The 20633-nt window shown below is 40.4% G+C and overlaps 1 protein-coding gene across 7 annotated transcripts in view; it reads right to left on the minus strand.

Annotated features, from left to right (window-relative positions):
* KCTD1 (potassium channel tetramerization domain containing 1) overlaps positions 1–20633 on the minus strand; it is a 100236-nt gene that overhangs the window by 43243 nt on the left and 36360 nt on the right. The gene's annotated exons all lie outside the window — the stretch shown is intronic.

Genomic DNA, 20633 nt, shown 5'->3' on the forward strand with positions numbered 1-20633 from the left:
TTGTATCTAGAATCACCTTTACGATGCTTAAGAAAAATACAAGAAAGTCTTTATTAGGTCTCCTGGCCATATGAAGAGGAAAAAGATAAGGGACAAAATAGAAGGATCTGATAAAACCACTTCTTTGATATGTTGTAAGACACAAGAGCTCTAAGCACTCTCCAGATGTCTCTTGAAGCAACCAGTAACAAAATATTCCCAGCTGGAATTGCAATTTTGAAGACATTGAGTCCATTTGGTAATTAAAGCAGTAGCCAGTAAAACAGACAGCTTCATCTATAACCTGACTGCAGGAAAAAGGCATGAAAGTGCTTTGAAGCCACACATTTGTAAATATCTAATTAATGATAAAGATGTAAACAGAACCACAATTTTGAAAGTCACAGCTCAGTCTTGTAGAGAATTAGAAAGAAGGCGTGAAATTGTAATATCAAATTATACATTCCTCACTCTAGGATCAATGAAACACCAAACAAAAAACCCTGACCTGCAGGACCCCTGTGTCACTCAGTTTTCTTTCTTTCTTTCTCATCTATTCCCCTTCCAACAAGTCTCTGAAGTTGAACTTAACAAAGCAATGTCCCAGTCTCACCAAAATGATAATTTATCAAAACCCCACTAGAGGGACAGAGACTGCCAAGAGGGAGAGGAGTGCAAGGAAAGGGTAAGAGTTGCACTTACTGGGATGACAGGCTTTTTGGAAGTTCTTGTCAAGACAGACTGTAATAGGGAGCATTTATCCACCTCTCCCATGCATTTCCAGGGCTAGCTGGGAATTTTTCCTCTCCTCTTGTAACTCCCATTAAAATTATCAGCCTACAGATTTCATAACAAGCAGGGGAATGAAAAAAGCCAAACATTATCGTGAGAGAAATCGTATTATGATTAACTATTTCAAAATACCTGTGGGTTACTTAATACCTTAGGACAGGCAGCATAACACCACAAAGATGTCGCTGTATGGGGACAGGAAACAGCCCCCTGCTAAAAATATGCATGAGGCAGCACATAGCAATGGGAGCCTCTCCCCAGAGGTCTGGGAATGGGCTATGCATGTGGCACATGAAACCCGCACTCAAACCCATTGGTGACCCAGATACTTCCCTACCCCCACCCCACTCCAAAATCTGTCCACCTTTGGATTTTAAATCCCTTAGAGAAGCAGGTATGTTTTGGGGTGGCTGGTAGGAAGGTGCTGAAGTCCCAAACTAAGCTAAATACAACTGTGAGTAAATTCAAAAGGCTCCATGAATGCAGTATCACATGAAGGTTTTTTATTTCACTTTGCCTCTTTCCATGTGTTTGGAGTTTTCTAAAATGCTGGAAATGTATTCAGGGAGGAACGGACAAAGTCATATGCCCACTATTCCCTATGCGGGTCAAGCAGCAGTTCTGGTTTGTTAGTGTGAAGGGCAGGATTCAAGGAAAGGAGAACACAGGAGTCTGCTCTGGCAGGCAAAAAGAGAGCTTGGCAAGACAATGACCATATGGCACATGAACAAAGAATATTTTAGATTTGGTTTATTTGATTCCATTATATGTAAAAGATACTCTAAGATCCATGGCTAAGAAATACAATTCTGGTTATTGTTTTCAGACCTGTAGGGATTTCCCCAAGTAGTGCTTGTAGCTTATATGATAAAAACAGCCATTTGGCAGCTTTTTTAGCTGCCAAAATTTTAGCATTTTTTTACCCACAGGAGTGATTAACCCTGAATCTATACAACTCTGTGCTATATGCTAACAGCAGTCATCATTGCCTCTGCCAACCTCATGAAGCACCAATACACTATTTAGTTGTGGACAGTCTCTGCTAAATAGCTCAGCAAACTCTTAATTTTATATTAAAGTCTTTTACTTGATCCAACACCAAATCAGACCATGCATACAAACTCAGAAGAGTGGATGAAATCTACATTATATACAATATGCACTCCTTTGGATGGCATAGCCTGCTGCTAAGTCTGTGGTAATACTTTTCTGGTCATTACTAAAACACAAAACACCAGTGTTTGGGCAACAAAAGGACCCGAAAATGTTTAAAGAAGCAGTAAAAGCCATCAAAGAGAAATTCCTATCTCACTTTCTCTAGCTGGACCACAGCTGGACCAGCCACCAAGGGGCAACAGGCATTTGGCTATGAAATAAATGTCTCTTTTGTCAGTCTGCCCTGTAATAGAGCTCTTGGAGAAGCTGGCAGTGGCCAGAAGGCTCAGCTCAGCTCAGCTCACTTAAACTGCTGTTGAGGCAGTAAGCTTTAGATGAACTTACCCTCATTCAGAATAATACTTGAAGAAACCTTTTGTTGGGTTTGTAAGGAAGTAGGGGAAGACTTCATTTAACCAAAGCTAGAGGAAAGAGACTCACTGAATATCCTGAGTGGTAATAACCAGTAAGACCATGCTGCTCGGGGGCCTCTCTACGCCCAAACAGAGTTTTGAACCTATCTTCTGCAATACAGAAAAAACAACTTTAAAGAAGGATAAAGACTACAAGGTTGGGGACAAAAAAGATCAAAAAAAAAATCATTAAAAGAACAGTTTTGAATATCGAAAGTACAAAAGGGGTCAGGTGCAGAAAGCCATCAACTATGATGAAATAATTTTTTAAAACCGTATGCAAGAAACCTACCACATTCCAATAGGGACCTGAAAAATGGAAGAAACATTCATAAGAGGAAAGGTTGACAGGTACAGGGACAATTGTATATGGCAACACTTCCAGAGTCTTTAAAAAGCCAATCTCAGATAAAGTATGGGAGATAACTACGAAGGATTTTGTCTGGACCAGGTAAATTTGAGGGAAACATCAAGAAGGCCTTACAGCTTAGGTCTCACTTCATGCTTGCCTCTCACTCAGGAGCAGTTGAGGAAACCATCAGCTTTCTCCCTGGTGTGGAAAAGGAGGAAAGCAGAGACTGAAGCACTAACTTTCCTGAAAATGCCAAGGACAGAGTACATCAGAGACAACAAAGTACAATAAACAATAAACTCCTGCAAGGAAAAGGAAAGAGCAGATACAAGAAGGAGAAGGCATTAAATTGCTAAGAGTGGGGGGAAAAAAACAAAACTAAAGCAAACTCCCCCCAAATGTCAAACATTTCAGTTCATAGGTCTCTCCTCCATAAAAAATATTTAAGAAGCCTGGTTTCGAGAACAGAAGATTTGTAATGTCAGAAATAAAGAAATATTTGAAACAAACATCAGTTTTTTTCAGGAGTCTTGCAGTGATCACCCAGTAGAGCATAATATCAGTAACAATCCTAAAGTTGTAGATTGTCTCAGCTATCTTCCACCCCATTACAAACACAGTGAACTAGTCACTTGGTTTCTGATGAACACCATCTTATACTTGAAGAACCAAAAGGGAATAGCATGGGGAGAGGTTTATCTGTGGGGAAAGGGGCTAGAGTGGAAGGATGAATGGTTAGATTTTGGTTTTCAGCAGAAAAAACAAACCTCATGATTTCCACCCACACTGCCTTGCACAACGAACAGAACTTCAACCCAGAAATCAACAAGGGGTGAGGGTTTGTGTGTGCCTTATTCCACATATTTGAAAAGCAGCATGGAATGAGGTGTGGCAAGTGGAATTCCTAACTCCAGCCCTGGCCAGGAATGATGGCTGGGTGCTAACCACGCCATGAAGGTCTTGTCCTCTAAAATTCAACAAAGTTCTGAGATGCTCAACACTTTCTCACACTAAGGTGTGCCACAGACACAGAAAAAAATTTATATCAGACTCACAGGTTTTGATAGCCACAGGTGTCTTGTCTGCCACACCCTTGCTTCAACAAAACCTCTTAACCCATCTCACAGTGATGAGTCTTAGAAAGTGCTCAGCATCAAGTAGCTTCACCAAGAATAACACACTCCTGCCAACAGCAGCCTCACTTGACCAGAAGCAAGTCTGGAAGTTTCTATGATGCTGACACTATAGATTCCAGTAATAAGGATGGAGGTTCACCTCGTGAGGGCACAGTGAAGCAAGCCAGGAGGTTCATCTAGGACTAAGAAACCAGGAGAAATGTGAATGCATGGGTGAGCTTAAGCAGTAGCAGTTACATTATAAATGGTTTTAAACACAACAAAGGAATGAAAGATAAGCAGACAAACTCTAATACTCATATGCAAATTAGAATCAATGATGATTGATTTTTAGAAAGCTTCTAATGATGCAATGCCAAATAATTCTTCCCACTTGCAGGCTGGCAACATTTAGTGTATATCTAATTAAAAAAAAACCCGAGTATGTTTTTTTTTTCTCCCCCTTTTTCCAAGCTGACGCTTGTTTGCATTACATCTATTTTGAGCTAAATTAAATAGGAGAAGCAGAGTTTTGATTCAGTAGTAGCAATAAATGGGGTTAGCCTGGCATTGATCTGTGTAAAGGGGCCAAAGCTAGGACTGCCAGAAGCAAAACATGGTCAGTGAACTCTACAGCACAAAGAGTGACCCTGCAGCTGAATTCCTAGCCCTGATTACAACAGAAAGAGACTTGCTTTCCTGAACAAAGAGTATTTCAGGCAAGAGATTAGCAAGAGAAAGTCTACTTGCAATGGCAATCAGAGGAAACTGACCCAAAATTAAGAACCACAGCAGACTTTGGAGGATTTTTAAAAGCCTCTCTGTACAGTCCAAAACAAATGCCTGCCTTACTCTGTGTTTCTTGTATACCATCATCAAGTCCAAATGCTGAAGAAACAATATTTTTCTTTTGCATCTCAGTTAAATAGCTTTAAGTTATTAAAGTGTGCAGCAGGGAAGATGAGCCAAAACCATGTTAAAGATAGCATGCCAAAAAAGTTCCCTTGAAGACTAAGAACATTTATCTTGCAGCCCTACAGAAAGAGCAATCACATTTACTCTAAGAGGAAAGGCCCTTTTTATAAATCACGCTTTAAATTCAACCAGCAAATTTGTACAGAAGGAGAATTTCACAATCCTTAGGAAACACGGATCAAATTTGCTCGCTCTCTGGGTGTTTGTGCTGTTATGCAATGGAGATCAGGGAGAGCACAGCAGTAAATCTGGCCTCATGACTACCAAGTTTAATCACAGTGTATCTACGATGGAGAACAAAGTGCCTCTTATTCCCACTGCACTGTGATCCCACCAGACCTCAAGCCAAGGAGTTCAGGCCAGCTTTTGGCTAGAGGCTGGCAGAGCACTGGGATCAGCCATTCCAAAGTTGAAGCAAGCTCATGTCTCGTCCAGTGAGGCCAGTTCACACAGGAGAAGCACACAAGGTGCTGGGTATGCAGTCATCCCTAGCAGCACCGTCAGCCACTGCTCCCAGTGCTTCAGCAGCTCAGCTGGCTATTCACAGGTCCTGCACACAGGGAGAAGCTGGCAAGAAGCACAGCCCTACGAAGTGATCCAGGGCTGTTGAGCAGCAATGCTTCTTTTATTCTCATTTTTTAACCCACCCATTTTTTAACCATGGGTGACATGGTGCCCATGCCCAGAGCTCACCCTTGCTGGAAATCCTGAGTCAGGCCTGATGCACACAGCAGGGCAGCCCAATTCCTCATGCTGGCTTCATTAGGAGCAGTGAGACCTCAGCCCCCAGAGCAGTGAGAAAAACAGAGGAGCACTCATTATCCTTGCTTTGACTTTTAACCTATTTCTTTTCCATATTTTACATGAGTATTTACTTAAATACAAGGATCACCAAACATTAAGCCATGTCAAGTCCTTATGTATAAGCTACTAAAGATCTTCAGCCCATTTTCCCGGCACAAAGTCCCATATGCAATTTTTGCTTGCTTCTTTACCAAGCAGAAAGAGGCGAGGAGGAGACCCACAGAGGAAAGGGGGGAAGGTTTAAAGAGTCTGTCAGCATACTGACAGCCTACAAAAAATTAAGTCAGAAATCGGAAAGACAGCACCTTGGTTTTTTTAATGCTGTTCGTTTGGTTCACCACTTTTATTAGGGGTTGATTACATCCCTCTCTTGAGTTTTGCGGTGGCTGCAATGCCAGAGTGTGGGACATGGTTGTCATGACTGGGAACTTGCTGACTGATTTACAAGAACATACAAACCCACATAACCAGAAGATTTTTATTATTCACTCATGTTCTGAATGTTCCTTTCACCTTTCATTGAATAAATCTTAAGAAAGTGAAGATTTATTTCTAGTTTGAAATTCAGCTTCCCTTTTGTAGAAGGGTGCCTAAGCATAATATACCTTTGCTATGGAAAAATCACCTCACAATATCCCTCTGAAGAGCTCGAGGTCAATATACCTACATTGGTAACAGCATCTGAAAATTAGGTTGTCATTTTAACTGTTTAGTGGACATTGAGCCATCTCAAATAGATCAGTTCATTATTAAAAGTGGCCATTATTGTAAATTATACTCTTCATAAGAGCAGCTACCTAAGCTTTAAATATGTTATGATACCTCCCTGACCATTCCCTTTAAATGAGGATAGCTGAGGGCTCAGACATCATCATGCAGCAAATAGCTGTGCAATTTTGGACAACTCTTTTTTAAGCACTCCTCTCCCCAGGGCTACCACCCCCATAGCAGAGCTGGCAAAACAGACTACATGCCCCTACCTCCTCTGTTCCAGTTCACAGAATAAATGTGGCAACTCAATTTACCAGTGACAGTGACAGCACCCAAAAAATACTAATCCCTTGACTGCGGTTTGTTGTAGCTGCTGAAGTGCAGGCACATGGCTCCTTTTGCTGACTCCACAAGGGAGCAAAAAGCCTTCCACAAAGGAGGAGGGCAGCCGAGGGCAGAAACATCAAGCTAAGATTTGCCAGGGCTTGTCTGTCAGAGGACAAAGTTTTGCATTTTAACCACTTTTGGCACATTCCACATTCGGTATTTTCAGGAGCTTTCTAGGATGTTTATGAAATAACTGCAGGGTAGGCAAGTAAATTGATGGTGGCACAAAAGAATGCCTTCACATTCTCCCCATGGGAGAATTCTTCTCCCATGCTCTTACCATTGAAGTAAATGAAGATGTAGTTTATGTTTCTGTAATTACAGTTTGTTAAAAGGAGAACAGGTTGTTAAGTTATGGTAAGGAGCCCATGAGCCTGCCCTCTGCTTTGAATACCACAGCAATGTAGATTTTACTGAATAAAAAGACCAGTCAAAACATTACTCAGAGAGAATCTACACTCTGATGCCATCCAGCATAAAACTACCAACATCTGCAATAGTTACATTAATCAAACAAATCAATTGGAAATTGTTCTTATGAGAGCTATTTTAACAGAAGTTAACACTGTCAAGTTTCCATCATTTAATATTTACTGAAAGAATACTACCACATATTTGCTCTATGACACTTCTGTACCATACATCATCAGCTGTTTGCTTTTAATCCTGCAATTCCCCCATTAAATACTTACAGCATTTATACAGCCTCGTAAAACTCTAGTACAAAGAATAAGCCACCAGAACTTTTCCCCATACATTACTTACCAACTTAACTATGTAACACAATGTGAAAGGTTTATGCACACCAGCTGGATCTCATTACAGCTAACTTTCTGTCTTTTTAAAGTGTACTTTATCTGGAATATTGAGATCCCTTAGAATTTCACTTAAAAATACTGAGCTGACATACACACAACTCTCTACTGCAGGATGCTAAGTCAGTAAATAGGTTCACAAATCAAACCTGTGGACACTTATTTCTGGAGTTTAAAATGCATTATGTTCAATTCAAATATCTGAAGTCAACTGAAAACCTCAGCCTAATTCAGCCTTCCCCTCCTAAGCACGACTACAACTAGAGATGCTTACTTGTACAGTAAGAAAACCAGCAAAAAAAGTAAGAAAGGAAGAGTTTCAAGATAGCATTGGTATCACCTCCCTACCGATGGGTGCTAAGACTCAGAGGTACACCAGCTTTATATAGTAAGATACATCTAAAAAGCAGGAATCTGAGCTGTGATGAATTCAGTAGCAAGATGATCAAAGAGTTTGCTAAATACCCAGATGAACCAAAGAAAGCTTGTCAAACATTTTGGTATTACCAGTTGAGAGATTCCTGTTCAATCGCAAGGCAAGAATTGTGGTTTAATAAAAGCATAGAACAAAACCAAGCATAAAAAAAAATCATGTGCAGTGATTTTATTTTTGTTGTATATTTGACTGTAATTACTGTCTTAAGTACTTTAATTGCCTGGCATCTCCTCAAGTGCCTTGCCTGTGGGGAGGGGAGGCAGGGCAGTTTATAGTTAGTTATTAATGAATGAAGTACAAACAAGTTTACCTTGTCTGTAATCAACGTTCCCATCAAAACAGTTTGAGAGGAAAATGTAAAGGGGTCCATACACCCCACAGGCCCAAAGTGACTCTGTTAATATCTGCTTTTTAATGATTAATGTGCTTCTGACATGTCACACCTCAGAAAGAGAAGTGGCAAACATCTTTATAACACCCACATGAAAAGCATCACCTATCTATTTGTGTTCTCTTCTACAGACATCTGCTCCCGGCCACTGATGTGGGGATGGGGTATGGGGACAGGCCCCATATGACCTTCCTTACACACATCTAGGTGAGAAAATGGGATATGCAAGCAAATCTGTAGGGTCATTTACAATAATGCTGGAATGACACACATCCAGCCCTTCTTCACTGGAAATAATTTTTGCCTGGAGTGGAAACAGAGTGGAGGGAAACAAGAATAAATGATGAAAAGCAGCTCACACAGGATAAAATAAAATATAATTGTCTGCTTCATTAAGAAATTATTAGAGACAAGAAGCCATAAGTAAAAGTCAGTGAGTTATATGAAAAAGACGGTGAAGCGAGGAGGATGGAGAAGCAAACTGCTATTTTTCACAATTAATGAAAGACACAGAGTATAGAAATTTGGCCATTAGTCTTGTTTTTCCACTGAAATTGGTACAGGAGTCTACTGCTTTGAGGTAACATCACATCAACAGCCTAGCAGACCATCCAGGCAGCAAGTGCACCACTGGCAGAGCAAGATTTCTCTTGTGGCTGTCACCATGTCACCATGTCTTGAAGAGCTGGTCAGGAGCTCACCTCTGGGACAAGAACAACTCTTCACCACCCAGGCTGCCAACAGAAGGGAGACAACCAGCAGGAGTTCAGTAGCTTCCACTGCAAGGATACTTCCCTACTAAGACCCAGACTGAGACTCCTAATTTTCTCACAAGTCACCGAAAAACACGCTTTAGGAACAGCTAACACGCTTTCCATTTTTACAGATGGGGACCTTTTTCCCCACCACTTTTTTTTTTTTTTCCCTGACTCTTTCACTAGTGCAGCCAGAATAGCATCTTATGTATCTTGTATTCTGCTAACCTTCCATTAGCTGGTACAGCATCTCCAACACTGTCATCTCCTGTGTCTCGAAACACAACTTACTTTCATGGCACTGTCCCACTGGCATGCAGGCAGCACACTGGCTGCTCCAGGGAAGCTCAAAGCTTGTGGTGGCCACTTTTTTCCACAGTTAAACACAATTTTCAAGTCACAAAATAGCCAGCATATTTGACAGTTTCTCCAAAGCACATTCCTTATACAACTGTGCTCAAAGCATCCCCCTATCATTAAAAAAGAAAACATTGCTGATCAGATGAACACTTCCCCTTGAATAAGTTTCTTATAAAATGCACAACCATTGATCTTGATATAGCTACATATATAAAGCATGAAAGCAGACTCTGTAAATATTGATTTAAGCCTCCTACTCATGCAGATGCATAGGCAAAAATTGACAGGAGAGATCATAAAAGTTTTAAATATATTTATGAAAAAAACAGAGTACAGTATGATAGCAGCTTAACTTCTCAAGAATGGGTTGCTGAAAGCTAGCACCCAGCCACCTACATACCAACAAGAAATTCCTGACTTCTCAGAGCTGTGACACCATGTGTTTCCTTAGGGGAAAAAAAAAAGTGTTTTGATCAAGCACACCGCAGAGGCATTTAAGGTTGTCGTGTAACATGAACTGACTACACAAGAGAACTTCAGGCATTAACATACACAGAATAGACTAGCATGCACAAGTCATTTTGGATGCAGACAGCTATTCATGCAAATAATTCAACAATCCTAGTATTCCACTAGGAAACTGTGAGTCAGATAAACATGGGAAAAAAAAGACACTGCAGCTGTCTCCTCTTGACCCCATACATTCCATCGTGCCCCCCCACCATAGAGTGGAGCTGCTCTCCCTGTTTGGCATCCAAGTGGGATGAAGCTGTCTTTGAAAGCAGGAACTCACTGGAGTTCTTCTCAGGAATTTTATGAAGTAGCTTAAGGATTAAGAGAGTATATGACTAGCTTCTACAGTACTCTGATCAAAAACATGTTTTCCCAACTTCCTCAGTGAGCTTTAATAAGATGCGAATGAGAAATTGATCTGGACACTTTAGTTTACAAGGAGTACTTCAAGTAGCTTGAGAAAGCTACTTTACTGTCCATTAGGCATAAAACCAAACACAATGCTTACAGGCCATTTTACCACTGTGCTGACAGCAGATTTCTTTCAGAACACATACCCAAGAATCAACACTTACTCCAACAAAAAACTCTACAGGAAACCAATGTTTTAAATTTTACTTTTTTGAAGGTTAAGGAAAAAAACCCTTTAGATTTTAGTTCCCCTAAGAGGCAATAATACAATGCACTTAAGTCCCATTCATTTTTTTTTAACTCACTCTAAAGTCGAAGAAAACCCAGACTTCACTCTCTGCCCCTTAACTGTTCTTCTATATTTTCCTCTAGCTTTTCTACTTTAAAGAAAAATATGCATAATTCTTCTTTGCCACCCCTCTGGGTCTATCTTTTCCTTGATCAGATTTTCAGTGCACCTACTACACTTGTTATTAAGCATTAAGAAAGCACCCCTAATTTCTTTCTCCAATTTCAGCTCCTCTCCAAATAGGGACATTATTTTTTTTCTCCTTGAATCCATTCAACTAATCCAGCAGAAACACACTGGCATACAGAAGTTAATCTAGTTCCCCAACTGATATGCTGCAACAAGATAATTGGTAAGGTATTCTCACCCTGCTTTTCCTCTCCTTCTTATTTTCCATTTCAACTTACTATTTCCATCTCTTTCTTCTCACAAGGTAATCATGCTCTGCCTTCAAAATCCTGCTAGCTCAGTTATTTAACCCTTTTTGGCCTCCAGATAGGTTGGAAAGCTCACATCTGCTCCTTTCCCCTCCTAAAAATCTAGTCCCTTCAGATAAAGTAAGTAACAGCTATTTCAGACCACTATCATTAAAGATAACTAAAGCTTTCCAGGGTGGGCCTTTTTTGGAGCTTTTTGATTTCATAAAGATTGGGGTGAGGGGGAAGACATTTTCATTTTTCCTTCTAGCATTAGTTCCCTTTTTGGGAGGAGAGCCTGAGAAGACCCACAGAACCCTGAGCTGCAGGTGGGGCTGCATGGCCAGTGCTCCGGTGGCTGGAGCCTGAAGCAGCTCCCTGCAGGAGGGACAGGGACAGGGCACTGCCACCCCCTGTGCCAGCTGCTGACAAGGTTAGTGTAGCTGGCCAGCTCTGGCAGCTCTGCTGCTGGTAATCTGCACAGAACAATGCCACAACACCACGACACCAGCAACTAAGTTGGTAAGAGCATAACCCTGTAGCAAAAGAAGTGTCCAGTCAAATCAGTCCAGCAGTTTACAGAAATAAAAATGCCTTAATAAGTTAAAATAGTCAGCTGAGTTACCAAACAGGAGAAGGAGGAGTGTGTTTTCCTGGTTTAGCAAAAATTTGGACATGGGCCTTCTATATTAAAAAAAAATAATAATTCTCATCTATTATATTTTTTTCCTGGAAAGATACAGATTTGACCTTTGTATTTCTCAACAATTAAAACAACATACACAAGCTTCTGAATATTTTACATTACAATCACAATTACTACCATATCACTATCCTGTACTGCAAATCTAACTCACTATTATATTCATGATCCTGATTATATCCACTGGCAGTGGATATATACTGCAAATAGACTGAGAAAAACTGAGTGGTTAAAATTCTGCTTTAGCGCAAGAGATCTTGTGAGAGATCTTTTCTTAATGAATTACCACAATAAACTCTGAAGTCTTGAATTATCCTCCTCTGTATGCTTCCATACAGCAATACAACGCATTAGCAACTCAACTAATACTATATTTAATATTAAGTCACTGTACATTCTACATATCCATTTTGACACATCTGTACTTCCTAGTTAGAATAAACCTAGTTTTCCTTGGCTTTTTTTTTTTTTTTTTTACTTCCTTACTTTGATACTTTCCCAATGCCGAAACCTGAACAGAACAGCTTTATCTAGAGTACTTTCAGTGGAAACAACAAAAAAATTGCATTCAAGTGCATCTCAAAAGTAACCGCTAAAAGTCTCCCAAAAAAGGTAACTTACAAAGACTTCTAAGAGATAAAACCAGTAATAAGGTTACTTTGAAAGAGTATCAAATACCCCAAAAGGAAGGCAAAGCTACAAAGTTCTGAGAGGACATTAAAGTAATTTCTGCTTTTCAAAAATCAAACTGTAACTGCTTTGGATTGGCAGCAGCTTCAGAAAGCCGATTTTGCAGCAGTTTGAGGCTGACACTGAAACCACGTTAGTCCCATTCTGCCTATTTTATTTTCAAACGGTACTTGAGGGGGAAAAAAAGCAGATTCAAAGGCTGAGAAATTTTGCATTGCCATCCCTGCTAAGGAATATAACTGTTTCAAGTGTTTGTGCTGGGGGAAAAAAAATCATATTCTTACCAGATTCATTGAGTTCTAGAGAACTTACGTTTTCCTCAGATGGTTTCATGAACCACATAGCTTTGCCTTATCTGCTCTTCCTCAAAGAACAAATACTTTGCCACTCCCAAGTCTGTCAGTCACTGACCAGTGTGTGTTTTCAGAGAAAGTGGTTGTTTCTTTTTTTCCCAAGAAACTGTATTTTCCAAGAGATAATCAACAAGATATATACTTCAGCATTACTAAATTAAGAGACAAGAGAAAATGAACCAAAAAGCTCAACAGGTCATTCTAAACTGTTGATTAGTCAAACCATGCAAGCTTAGAGCATCTTATTATGTCCCCTATGCCTTAAAAAGCATTTTAAAAACTTGAGAAAAATGTGAACCTGGTCTTGCAACAGTCTAGGGAGAGCTTCCAGAAACTAGTGTATCACAAGAAAGTAATGGCATTTTCTAAACCCAAGCTGGAAACTAGTACTGATCAACTTGATAAAAGCCTACAAAAAGCATCACCACAAACAGCCAGTATCACTGTCATATCTGAGATAAGGAGGAATAGCACAAAAGCTTTTTTTACAACTAGCCAGTGCTGCTAATTATAAAATCATTAGAAACACAGGAAAACCCTGAAAAAGGCAATCAGCTGAAGCAGACTCCCTCTTTATCTGAATTTGCAACAGTTTGTACTACAGCCATAGGATTCTGTTAGGACATCTGTGCTCCCATTTACACTTTCCAACTTGTCAACCCAACTCTCAGCTAGGTCCTCCCAATTTGGCATCAAAACTAGACGGGTTAATTACAGCACTTCAGATGACTCGAATTCTTCTGAATGGGGTGATTTCAATACAAGGGAAGGAATTTATCAGGCATGTCACAGGTGAAACAGCCAGGTTTGTTAAGAAGGAAGGAAGGAAGCTATTTAAATCGACTTCATCTTCCTTGCTTCTCCTCTTCCCCACATTTCAGAGAAAAGGTCAAAAAGAGTCTCAAGCCATCCCAAACAGAAATGGAAGCGAGGAGGGCAACATGAGTGGATTTCCCCTTCTCTTTTATGCTAAACCCACACACCCATGCTCCCACCCCCCACATTGGCCAGACACACCACACGCTCCTGCTGCTACTTCTCCAGGGCAGCTTTCAACCAGAGAATGCTCAATAATTAACCACTGGTGCTACTGAGCCCAAGAGGTTCAATGCTATCCCTTGGTGTGCGCTGCAGACACCTCCCCCATGACACAACAGCTCTCACCAGGAAGGGGAGGACAAGCTCCCCATCTGGTCACCCTGCATCAGAGCAAGAGCTCAGTATGACTACACTGAACTTGAATGACTCAAAGCCAAGGCATCAGACACAGGATGCTGCCCTTACTGCAGACCAACCTCCCTCTGCCACTTTTGAAGCCTACTAGAACCTACAGAGAAAAATCAACAGCAGCAAAAGAAGCAGCTAAAAATATTGATGTGGTGTGTAAAAGCTCAGGATTTAGCTGAAGGGTGTTGAGAAATCACTCTTGAAATTTTCCCAGCAATCTCTAATTTTGAATAAACATAAGCGGACACACACACACGCGAAAAAGGCTTAAAATAAGGTGTTTTAGGGAAGTTGTGCATTTATGCATTACATTTCTGACAGGCTGACACAGAAGTACTAACAGAGTACACACAAGTGCCAATTTTCAGGGGAGCCTGAGAGCTGTGGCTCCTTTATTAGAGCTACCAAGCAGAAGAACCAACTTCATAGGCTCCTCTTCCTCTCACTCCTGATATCAAAAACCAAACTGAAACAAACAACAGCATCATCAGACCTGGTCCCTGGGCACTTTGAGGAGGAGAGTGATAAGTGAAGCACTGTGGTAGAGTTAAGCTCAGCTCAGAAATCACCCCAGCAACTCCACAAGACTTTTTGGATAAGGAAACAGGAAAAGGAATACCAAAATTCAGCTTCACACCTTGCCTCCTGTAAAGAGCTTTCCGCTCTCTTGCCTTTACGCAGACAAGTTGCTGCAGCCTGCGTTACCTGAGCAGCACCTACCAAACAACCTCCCTTCCACCATGAGCTACCCCCACTGCCAAAAATGCTCCACTCAGCCCTCATCTCCTATGCTACCTTGAGGAAGGATTGATTTCCTACAGCTGGTGACACTGTTTGAAGAGAAGGGATTCCCTCTTTCCAGAAGTCACACACTGATGCATTCTATCCAGACTACATGACCTATTTTAAGTACCAAGAACACTGCAAACCACATCAGTACACTCAGGCTAGGATTTCAAGTAAGTCAGAAGTCCCAAGGAGGTGATAGCTCAACTGTGCTATATGAAGCAAATGTGTCCTAAACATACAGTGAAAAAAAAAAAAAAAAAAAAAAATCCATACATTGGCAAAGTGAATGGGGCTTTAAAATGCCATTCAATTTCCATTTCATTAAAATGATCTGTCCTAGCTACAGAAGTGTACTGGTGCATACAATAGGTAAGCTTATCAATTAACTAAGAATTTATTGGAAATGTTTATAATACATTTCTGCACTACAATTTTGATTATTTTTGAAACTACAAGTTGCATTAAGAACATATCAAAGATTCTTGTTCTCACTGGGGATTAAGTCCTTAGCAAGTTTGAAGGTTTTCACATCAACTAAAACTGGCTGAATGCAAAGCATGTAAATTTTTAAAATCCCAGAAAAGCTATTTTTCCTTGCTGATAATCCCCAAAAAACAACCAGAGCAGAATTCAATTGTACATCTTCCAATGTTACTTTCAGATCAAGGTATTACAAGAAGTTCCAATCCCTTCCTTATTCCCTATTTGAATGCCCAGAAGAATCTGAAAGCATTCCCTGGAAACATGATTATATATTTTTACTGTCTCAACACTAATAAATCTCTTCCACATCAGATAAAATGCAGTTACCAACACTTGTCCCTTGAATCCAAAATATGATAAAAAAATTATCTTCACATACATATTTGGCTACATGCCCTTAACAATTTCCTTCTGAAAAGAAGGGTACATTTGTTGCTTCAGAAACAGAAAAGCAAAATAATAAGAAAGGACACAGGGAAAAAGATGAACAGAAGGGTTTAGAAAGTGACTGAAAATCTACAACATCTCTAATTAGGTTCCAGCTTCGAACACAATAGTGGGGGTACCATGGCCTGTTATCAAGTTTATAGCCAAGGGCACAAGACAATACAACCCCACATTCAATTTAATTACAGCCTATGGCTTTTGCAGCAGTGGTGTGTTTCAAAGGGTTTAAGCACTCATTTATTTCTACACCATACATGAAATAAGGCAGCTCCCTGTCACACAGACTCACCAATTAGACTGAGCAGTTTCTGATCTCTTGCTCTCTAGAAACAGAGCAGTGGGCAAAGGAAATCTTTTACAGGATAATCACAGAATACTTTTTATTAAAAAAAAAATCAGCTCTCTGCTGCCTTTAAGCTTGTGCATTTTATCTTTGATGTGCAGAGTACCAACATAGTAATTTCAGATTCTACAGGATGTAAAAGAGTGTCAAAATACAGCAGCACCTTCAGGGATGTTATTTTTTTCCTCCTGATTGTATTACAAAAGTCATATTCATTTGAGCTATAAGGAACTGGTCACCTCTTGCATTCCTGCCATCACTGAAGGCTGGACAAAGCAAGTCCTCTGACCAGCTCATGTGATGCAACTAAATAAAATTAGTCTAACTTCTAAAAAGGAAAAATAGTTTGAAAAATTAGGTGATAGTAGAAATCACCAGCTGAAATAGTTGCACAATTTAATACTTCAACATATAACGCTAATGCAACCAAGAGGACCTACAAAGACAGTATTGGACCTCTAGCTCCACAGCCACCATTCTAAATGCATGTATCAAAACACCATTCTTGGATCTGCTCTGAAATACTCTCCCAAGTCACCTTAAATCAGCTCCCTAACAGCTGATTCAACATGGACCAACCTTCGCCAAAGAAAGAAAAACCAGTTCCCTTCATTCCGTTTGGTGCCTGTACCCCCAAAGCCGTATGTAACATTACTATGCCTAATCTCTGTTCTGCTTGTCTTGTACTCATCTTGGAAAACACTCACATGCCTACCAAGCTTCATGTTCATTATAAGGAATGTAGCCTGGGATATCCTACTTTCTTAAAAAGAAAAACCCTATCTCCAACAATATTTAGAAGCACTCAGTTACAAACAACACTGACTTCCACCCAAAAGAGCAAAAGCCAGGATTCCTGCATTTCACTATGGAGATTGATAAGAAAGCTTTGGGGACCGTACTTGACACCACTACTACCTTATCGCCCTGCCCTCCAAGGATTTCAGAGCAATTTTGATGATTATCTACTCTCCACATCTGTAACTTAGTAGAAAATAAAATATCTTCCTCATTATAGAACCTGTAAGTAACAAAGTAACAAACTACCCTCAAAGGTAGATACCATTTCTTATACTATAGATTAAACTTTCTTTAACCCCTACCTTCTATGATTTTAACCTCAGTGCTTCTCTTAAAAAAAGACACCTAGCAAATTGTGGATTGTCTTGCAACGTGGGATAATCCAGTAATCAAAGAGAAGAGCACTAACTGCACAGTAGGGCAGCCAGCACTAACTCTGAAACCTGATCAATAGTACCACTGTCACAAGAACTAACAAGGTATTTAGCAGTCATCAGCCTTAATAGCCACTGTACTTCAAGCCCTTAAGTCAGGAATATTGCTGCATCTATGACCCGGGTAGAAATAAAGCCTAGCATCTTTACACCACTATCCTAAGCATCCTTCCTTGAAGCTACCTGATGAGTTCTCCTGCCCTGCATACGATTCTGGTCAGAGTACTAGAGATACTTGTACAAAACACAAGGCTTTTTGTGGCCATTTAAGGAATGTGCAGGATGTTCCCAGATTAGATTCTTATCCACGTCCTCCAAAATCCAAGACTAAAAAGGGTTAGACTTGTTAGCTACATTTGATTTGCTCCTGGTTGTGCCTACTGCCTACTCATATTACTCATGTGCTATTGTTGTGTCTTCTTTTGCAAAACCTGCAGCCAGAAAGAGATTTCTTGTTTGGGTCAAAGCAAGCCCTTTAAAGAGAATGTAAGGCAATGAAAAGTCATGTGCCATATCAAAAGACATGAAAAAGGGCAACTCTGAATTTAAAGCAGAAGAAAAACAACCAAAAAAAAGGCATTTCAAGATAGCCCAAAACAGCTTTGATGAATGCACATGGCTCAGGTTTTTAATCTAATCAAGCTTTTGGTAGGTATCTTAAGAGCTAATAAATTCTTCACAAACAGTCCAGAGAAACACAGTGTTACAAAACAAACGTAACCAAAGCATTTGCAAGTGACAGGCAACTCTCCTCCCCCATGGCAGAAGCCAAACTATTTTCTTACACCTATTTTTGGGTATTACTACTGTAGGAAGTTCAGAATGAACCAGATCTATAAAACCCAAAAGCTACCACCACATTGTGACATCAAAAGTTCAAGCTTTAGCTATTGTTCATCTTTCAGCAACATGGGAGATGAACAACAGCCAAATTACATCTCTCTGTCATCAACTTGAACTGAAGTACTGCTGTCAGTGGCAGGAAAATTGCTACACTTCAGAGCAAATAAGGACTGAAAAGAAAGTTATGCCATGATGGCAATGCTGTATGCTCAAAATACACTATAAATGCTGCTCTTAAGGCTAAAACCTAAAGCAACAGTTGGATCAAGATGAACATTTAATGTACCTTTCCTGAGCTCTGGAGGAGGCTCCTACAAACTCAGTGTTGAAAAGACAATTCGGGGTTAAACGAAAAATGGGAGCTACAACGCAAAAGCATTAAATTAACATTTGTGCTCAGATAGTCAAGGCAAATTGAAGACACCTTATTTAGTACTTTCATTTTCCACACTTTGGTAAATGCTATTAAAAAAAAAGAAAACCAAAACTCACAGTATAAAGAATATATGCTAAGAAACCCATACATCATGCCACCACTTTTTCACCAGAGTATTGCACAAATCCATGAATTCTGCACAATCTGTCCCCTGGAAGACTAATTACAAAGACAGGCAATAAACCACAAACTTATGACCTTCATGTTTTCAAGGAATCAGTAGTATTTGTCAACAGTGGAATTTAGTGTCATGGTACTTGATGAGATATATTCAGTAAAAAGGCTTAGAAATTCTTTGTTTATAATTAAGCAATAACGATTGAGGGCCAGGGCATTTCCTGAGGATTAATGACCAGGATGGGAGAGCCAATGGCTTGAGGCAATGCCTTGGGCCATTAACCTCAGCCAGTCATTAATTTCCCCAGGAAATGCCCTGGACCTCGATTAGTGTAAGTATCATAAAGGGTAGCAAGAGAAAAAAAAGTTTAGCATTAACAGTCTCCCAAGGAAATCCATTCCACAGCCAGTATTTTTTCATTTTGTCACATCCCAGAACTGCATAAGTTAAAACTGACACAAGAAAAATTGGTGATGAAAATGAAAAAAAAAAAAAAAAAGAGAGACACTTTTTTTTTTTCTATTAAAGATTTAAATGAATGATGTTTGTAGCAAAGGCAAGATTCAGCTACAAAAGCGAGTGGGCACCTTGTTTAACGCATGAAATTATGAATGGACATTTCCATATAATTACTGAAAAAACTCACATTGTCTAGTTCTAGTACCCTTGGTGATTGCTCATTTTCTTTCTTGATACACTTATGAAGACAGCAGATGCCTGTGTATCTATTTTAGCTATTTCTCCCTTTCTCCCCACAGCCTGTCTCTCTCAGTTAATGAGAATTACAGCTCCAAATGCTTCCCGTAGGAACCTCAGCTTTGCAGCAAACACTACGGCAGCTGGATTTCTCCTCGCCTAAGCTTTATGCAAGTGTGAAGGGATTTGTGGGCAAGGGTAGAGTTCTTTAGTCTGACAACTGAAAGTACCAAGACATCTCATTTAACACGTTAAAGACACACACACTCCCTGACCACTGACTGCTCTGCCCAGTTCCCTCTTCCCCTTCCCAGACGAATGTGCAGTACTCCTCCTAAAAGCTGAACTGTGCCCAAAGTTTCAAAATTACTTTCAAGATCATTAAAGATCAAGGGGAAGAGGAATCTAGGGTTAAATACGGCAAGGAGCGTTAGCTTTTACCTGAAATAATGAGCTAGAACAAAAACATTATCTGCACATAATCAAGCCTCTAAGCCATTCGGAGACACCAGATACACACAGCAGGGGATCAAGCTACAGTACTCCACTGAAGTGGTCCAAAAAAAGCCTCGCTGAAAGAAAGGAGAGGTCACAGGTATCTTAAACATAGATGCTTATGCAGGCATTCACTGGGAGCCCTGCCCTCCCCCTCCCCACCCCAATTAGCCTTCAGGCTGGCTGATTAGTTGGCAAACTCTTTGAAAGGGTCAGTCTGTCCAGAACTGGTATTTCCACTCGGGAAACAGCTCAGGCATGTCATATACCTGTGCTTGCCCAGCGCCGCGCTCCCTGGCTGACGGCTGCGATCCCTGTTATTACTTGACACAAGAATGTCAGAGGGGTTTTGTAATCATGTAGGGCAGCCAGCAGTGAAGTTCTTGCCTGAAACGCGGTATTTTATGGGGCACAACGTAACTGCATATGCTTTACAGATTTAGTTAGAATGGCTTCCAAACTTCAAGCCAATTGCAGAGGTGCAGCGAGTCTTTAATTGAAGTAATTTAGCTCCGGCGCTCAAACACCCGAGAGGAAAGTACTTTTGGAGGGGATGGGGAGCAGGCACCAGCACGTGCTGGCATACAGCAGAGGGGGCTCTGCAGGGCACGCATTAAGGCACAGCTCAACAGCGTTTTCGACAACACCGTTTTACCTTAACGAAACACATCTAATGAATTTGGGCTCGTTCCACAGCTAAGCTGCA

The sequence above is a fragment of the Taeniopygia guttata genome, chromosome 2, assembly GCF_048771995.1.
Source record: "Taeniopygia guttata chromosome 2, bTaeGut7.mat, whole genome shotgun sequence".
Classification (NCBI taxonomy): Eukaryota; Metazoa; Chordata; class Aves; order Passeriformes; family Estrildidae; genus Taeniopygia; species Taeniopygia guttata.